The 6,522-nt window shown below is 35.7% G+C and overlaps 1 non-coding gene across 1 annotated transcript; it reads left to right on the plus strand.

Moving 5' to 3' along the window:
* Positions 1-1,105: 1,105 nt before the first annotated feature.
* On the plus strand, positions 1,106-1,209 carry LOC130938222 (small nucleolar RNA R71). The gene has a single exon (XR_009069396.1). It is a non-coding gene; the product is annotated as a small nucleolar RNA R71 (small nucleolar RNA).
* The last annotated feature ends 5,313 nt before the right edge of the window (positions 1,210-6,522 follow it).

The raw sequence follows: 6,522 nt of genomic DNA on the forward strand, positions 1-6,522 counted from the left end.
TTGAGGTAAAGTTTTCTGAACCCATGTATCTAGTTCACTAATAAGCAAGGGAGGTTCACCTTCCCAAGTCTCATTACCAAACAACTTGGCATTCAGCTTCATGATGGCTCCTAGATATTGAGCAACTTGCTCTCCAGTCACATCTTCATCCTCTTCTGAGGAAGAATATTCTTCAGAGCTCATGAATGGCAGAAGGAGATTTAGTGGAATCTCTATGGTCTCTATATGAGCCTCAGATTCCTTTAGGTCTTCAATAGGGAACTCCTTCTTGTTTGAGAGACGTCCCAGGAAGTCTTCCTCACTAGGATTTTCGTCCTTCTCCTCTCTTGTGCATTCGGCCATATTGATTACATCAATGGCCTTGCACTCTCCGTTTGGATTTTCTTCTATATTGCTTGGGAGAATACTGGGAAGAGTTTTAGTGACTTTCTTACTCATCTGGCCTACTTGTGCCTCCAAATTTTTGATGGAGGACCTTGTTTCACTCATGAAACTTAAAGTGGCCTTAGACAGATCAGAGACTAAATTTGCTAAATTAGAGGGGCTCTGCTCAGAATTCTCTATCTGTTGCTGAGAAGATGATGGAAAAGGCTTGTTATTGCTTAGCCTGTTTCTTCCACCATTATTAAAGCCTTGTTGAGGCTTTTGTTGATCCTTCTATGAGAAATTCGGATGATTTCTCCATTATGAATTGTAGGTGTTTCTATAAGGTTCACCCATGTAATTTACCTCTGGTATTGCAGGGTTCTCAGGATCATAAGCTTCTTCAGAAGCTGCCTCTTTAGTACTATTGGATGCATTTTGCCATCCATTCAGACTTTGAGAAATCATGTTGACTTGTTGAGTCAACACTTTATTCTGAGCCAATATGGCATTCAGAGCATCAATTTCAAGAACTCCCTTCCTCTGAGGCGTCCCATTATTCACGGAATTCCTCTCAGAAGTGTACATGAATTGGTTATTTGCAACCATGTAAATAAGTTCTTGAGCTTCTGCAGGCGTTTTCTTTAAGTGAATGGATCCACCTGCAGAATGGTCCAATGACATTTTGGAAAACTCAGATAGACCATAATAGAATATATCTAATATGGTCCATTCTGAAAACATGTCAGAAGGACACTTTTTGGTCATCTGCTTGTATCTTTCCCAAGCTTCATAGAGGGATTCACCATCTTTTTGCTTGAAGGTTTGAACATCCACTCTAAGCTTGCTCAACTTTTGAGGAGGAAAGAATTTATCCAAGAAGGCCATGACCAGCTTATCCCAGGAGTCCAGGCTATCTTTAGGTTGTGAGTCCAACCATGTTCTAGCTCTGTCTCTTACAGCAAAAGGGAAAAGCATGAGCCTGTAGACTTTAGGATCTACTCCATTTGTCTTAACAGTCTCACAAATCTGCAAGAACTCAGTTAAAAACTGATAAGGATCTTCAGATGGAAGTCCATGAAACTTGCAGTTCTGTTGCGTCAAAGTAACTAATTGAGGTTTCAGCTCAAAATTGTTTGCTCCAATGGCAGAAATTGAGATGCTTCTTCCATCAAACTTGGACGTTGGTTTAGTGAAATCACCAAGCATCCTCCTTGCATTATTGTTGTTGGGTTCGGCTGCCATCTCCTTCTCTTGTTCAAAAATTTCAGAAAGGTTGCCTCTGGATTGTTGTAATTTAGCTTCTCTTAGTTTCCTTTTTCAGAGTCCTTTCAGGTTCTGGATCAGCTTCAACAAAGATACCTTTTTCCTTATTCCTGCTCATATGAAAGAGAAGAGAAAAAGAAAAAGGAAGAGAAATCCTCTATATCTGGACAAAGAGGATCCTTATTATTAGTAGAAGAAAAAAGGAATAAGAGTGGAGAATCCAATCACAAGGGTGAGGATAGAGGTAGTGATTGGAGATGAAGAAAGGTGAAGAGAAGTGTTAGTAAATAAATAAATAAATAGAAGAAGAGAAGAGAGGGAGAATTCGAAAATAATTTTGAAAAAGTAGTTAATGATTTTCAAAAATTAAAGATAAGATATAATTAAAATTAAAATTTAAAACAATTAAAAAGAATTTTTGAAGAAGAGATGAGATATTTTCGAAAATTAAAGAGGGAAAAGTAGTTAGGTGGTTTTGAAAAAGATAAGAAACAAACAAAAAGTCAAATAGTTAGTTGAAAAAGATATTAAAATCAAATTTGAAAAGATAAGAAGATAAGAAGTTAGATATGATATTTTGAAATCAAATTTTTGAAAAAGATAAATTTTTGAAAAAGATATGCTTAAAAAGATAAGATAAGAAGATATGATAAAAAGATAGGATTGAAAAAGATTTAATTTTTAAAATTAAAATTAATTACTTAACTAACAAGAAACTAAAAGATATGGTTTTAGAATTTAAAGATTGAACCTTTCTTAACAAGAAAGTAACAAACTTCAAATTTTTGAATCAATCATATTAATTGTTAGCATAATTTTGAAAATTAAGATTAAATTAAGAAAAAGATTTTTTTTTGAAAAAAATTTTAAAGAATTTTCGAAAATTAATAAGAAAAATGAAAAAGATTTAATTTTTGAAAAAGTTTTAAAAAGATAAGATTTTTTTAAAAATTGAAAATTTGACTTGACTTGTAAGAAAAAACTAATTTTAAAAATTTTTGACCAAGACAACTCAAATTTTCGAAAATTTGGAGAGAAATAAGGAAAAGATATTTTTTTATTTTTAAAATTTTAATTATGAGAGAGAAAAAAATAAAAATGACTCACAACATGAAAATTATGAATCAAAACACATAATGCATGCAAGAACACTATGAATGTCAAGATGAACACCAAGAACACTTTGAAGATCATGATGAACATCAAGAACATATTTTTGAAAACTTTTTTATGCAAAGAAAACATGCAAGACACCAAACTTAGAATTCTTTAATGCATGGACACTATGAATGCAAAAATGCATATGAAAAACAATAAAAGACACAAAACAAGAAAACATCAAGATCAAACAAGAAGACTTACCAAGAACAACTTGAAGATCATGAAGAACACTATGAATGCATGAATTTTCGAAAAATGCAAGAAAAATTTTTTAAAGTATGCAATTGACACCAAACTTAAAAATTGACTCAAGACTCAAACAAGAAACACAAAATATTTTTGGTTTTTATGATTTTATGATTTTTTTGTATTTTTTTCGAAAATTATATTTTTTAAAAACGAAAATAAAGAAAAAATTTTTGAAAGATTTTTGAAAACTTTTTTGAAAGGAAAATAAAAAGAAAATTACCTAATCTGAGCAACAAGATGAACCGTCAGTTGTCCATACTCGAACAATCCCCGGCAACGGCGCCAAAAACTTGGTGGATGAAATTGTGATCATCAACAATGGCTCCAAAGGCTTGGTGCTCTCAAACGTGAATCACACTTTGTCACAACTCCGCACAACTAACCAGCAAGTGTACTGGGTCGTCCAAGTAATACCTTACGTGAGTAAGGGTCGATCCCACAGAGATTGTTGGTATGAAGCAAGCTATGGTCATCTTGTAAATCCCAGTGAGGCGGATTTAACTGGATTAAGAGATTATTGGTTTAAATAAAGATAATAAAATAAACAGAAAATAAAGATAAAGTTACTCATGTAATTCAATGGTGGGAATTTCAGATAGGTGTATGGAGGTGCTGTGTTTCTTCTGAATCTCTGCTTTCCTACTTCTTCCTTCTAGTTTTTCATCACTCCTTTCTATGGCAAGCTGTATCTAGGGCATCACCGTTGTCAATGGCTACATCCCATCCTCCCAGTGAAAATGGTCCAAATGCTCTGTCACAGCACGGCTAATCATCTGTCGGTTCTCAATCAGGTTGGAATAGAATCCAGTGATTCTTTTGCGTCTGTCACTAACGCCCAACCTTCAGGAGTTTGAAGCTCGTCACAGTCATTCAATCCTAGAATCCTACTCGGAATACCACAGACAAGGTTAGACTTTCTGGATTCCCATGAATGCCGCCATCAATTCTAGCTTATACCACAAAGATTCTGATCAAGGAATCCAAGAGATATGCGCCCGGTCTAAGGTAGAACGGAAGTGGTTGTCAGTCATGCGCATTCATAGGTGAGAATGATGATGAGTGTCACGGATCATCACATTCATCAAGTTGAAGTGCAACGAATATCTTAGAACAGGAATAAATCGAATTGGATAGAAAATAGTAGTAATTGCATTAAAACTTGAGGTACAGCAGAGCTCCACACCGTTAATCTGTGGTGTGTAGAAACTCCACCGTTGAAAATACATAAGTGAAAGATCCAGGCATGGCTGAATGGCCAGCCCCCAGATCTAAGAACTAAACATCCAAAGATTGAATAATACAATCAAAGATATCAAATAAACTAGTAAAAAGTTCTATTTATACTAAACTAGCTACTAGGGTTTACAGAGGTAAGTAATTGATGCATAAATTCACTTCCGGGGCCCACTTGGTGTGTGCTTGGGCTGAGCTTGATCTTTCCACGAGCTGAGGCTTCTCTTGGAGTTGAAATCCAAGTTGTAACGTGTTTTGGGCGTTCAACTCTGGTTCGTGACGTGTTTCTGGCGTTTGACTCCAGAATGCAGCATGGAACTGGTGTTGAGCGCCAGTTTACGTCGTCAAATCTCGAATAAAGTATGTACTATTATATATTGCTGGAAAGCTCTGGATGTCTACTTTCCAACGCCGTTGAGAGCGCACCATTTGGAATTTTGTAGCTCCAGAAAATCTATTTCGAGTGCAGGGAGGTCAGATTCCAACAACATCAGCAGTCCTTTGTCAGCCTCTTATCAGAGTTTTGCTCAGGTCCCTCAATTTCAGCCAGAAAATACCTGAAATTATAGAAAAACACACAAATTCATAGTAAAGTCTAGAAATGTGAATTTAGCATAAAAACTAATGAAAACGTCCCTAAAAGTAACTAGATCATACTAAAAACTTCCTAAAAATAATGCCAAAAAGCGTATAAATTATCCGCTCATCAACAGACCAAAAGCAAAGTGGATACTCAAGTGTTCAAATGTTGTTAGAGTTAGATGACACAAAGTGTTGAACAGTTAATGTGCTTAAATAAAACAAAAGAAAAGTGTTTAATCTAGAGTATCACCAACTTAATCATTGTTAATCCAAATCAATCCCCGACAATGGCGCCAAAAACTTGATGACTGGAAATTTTCACAACACAAATTCCCATGGCAAGTGTACTAAATCGCCAAGTAATAACTCACTGTTGAGTGAGGATGATCCCACAGAGATTTATGGATTAAGCAAATTTAGTTAGGTGATGTATTTAGTCAAGCAAATATTTGAAGATTTTGTGTAATTGAATGAACTGAATGTAATTGACAAAGACAATAAATATGCTGAAGCCAAATTGCTGAATAGTAAAGAGCTTAAAGTAAATTACCTAATAGTAAAAAGCGGAAACTTAAATGACAAGAAATTAAAGAGCTAAAACTTAAATAGCAAGAAAGTAAGAGCAGGAATCTAAATGGCAATAAAATGTAAAATGCATAAACTGTAAAGGGGTTTTGGGTGCTGGGAATTAAAGGAATAAAGAAATTTAAAACAATTGAAATGAAGAACAACAATGGGTGAGATTCATTAGGGATTGGAGATATTATAGTCCTTCATGAATCAATGGGTCTCAACTTCATTCTCAATCATTTGAAGTAGATCTATGGCAGATTGTAAATAATTGGGTTCCAATTCCTTGGCAACCCAATGATGCCTAGGCATCCTTGGCTAGTTTCATAAGCCATTTTCATTAGTTTCTAATTGGTTTCATGCATTTTCGTAGGCAATAAGTAAGCATTTGGATGAGTAATGTATGCATGCCTTGATTTAATCAAACATTGTGAATTATAAACATTTTCATGAGATTGATGTAAGAATTACTTGATACAATGAATGATGCATTATCTTGTAATTATGGCAAAACTTTGATGCATTCATTTGGTTGATGATAGGTAAGGAGAAGCAAAGGAGAGGTAGAGAAGAAACAGAGGCTATACTGTTAGTGGCCAAAGTTAGCCAACTAATGCTATGGTTAATGTTGGCTCAAGAAAGGAGAGCTGGCGTTAGTGGCCAAGTTAGCCCACTAACGCCAGTACTAACGTTACAAAGGAGGAGAAGGCAACGTTAGTGGCCAAAGTTGGCTCACTAACGTTACAACAAGGAAGAAGTGAGCAATGTTAGTGGCCTAAGTTGGCTCACTAACATTGCTACTAACGTTGCCAAGGATCAAAGGCAACGTTGGTGGCCCAAGTTAGCTCACCAACCTTACTATACAAGGAGAGGTGCCAACGTTAGTGTGCAAACATTACCCCAAGTTAGCATACTAACGTCTTCGACAAATTCATAAGTTGGAGCTGGAAAATTTGCTAGTGTGCGTATGCATGGAGCATTGTGTGTACGCACAAAGGGAAATTTTGCTAGTGTGCATACACATGAGGCATTGTGCGTACGTACAACAAGAGGAACATTGATGGCCCCGTTAGTGTGCTAATGCCAGTGGCAACGCCC

Source organism: Arachis stenosperma, chromosome 6 (assembly GCF_014773155.1).
Source record: "Arachis stenosperma cultivar V10309 chromosome 6, arast.V10309.gnm1.PFL2, whole genome shotgun sequence".
NCBI lineage: Eukaryota > Viridiplantae > Streptophyta > Magnoliopsida > Fabales > Fabaceae > Arachis > Arachis stenosperma.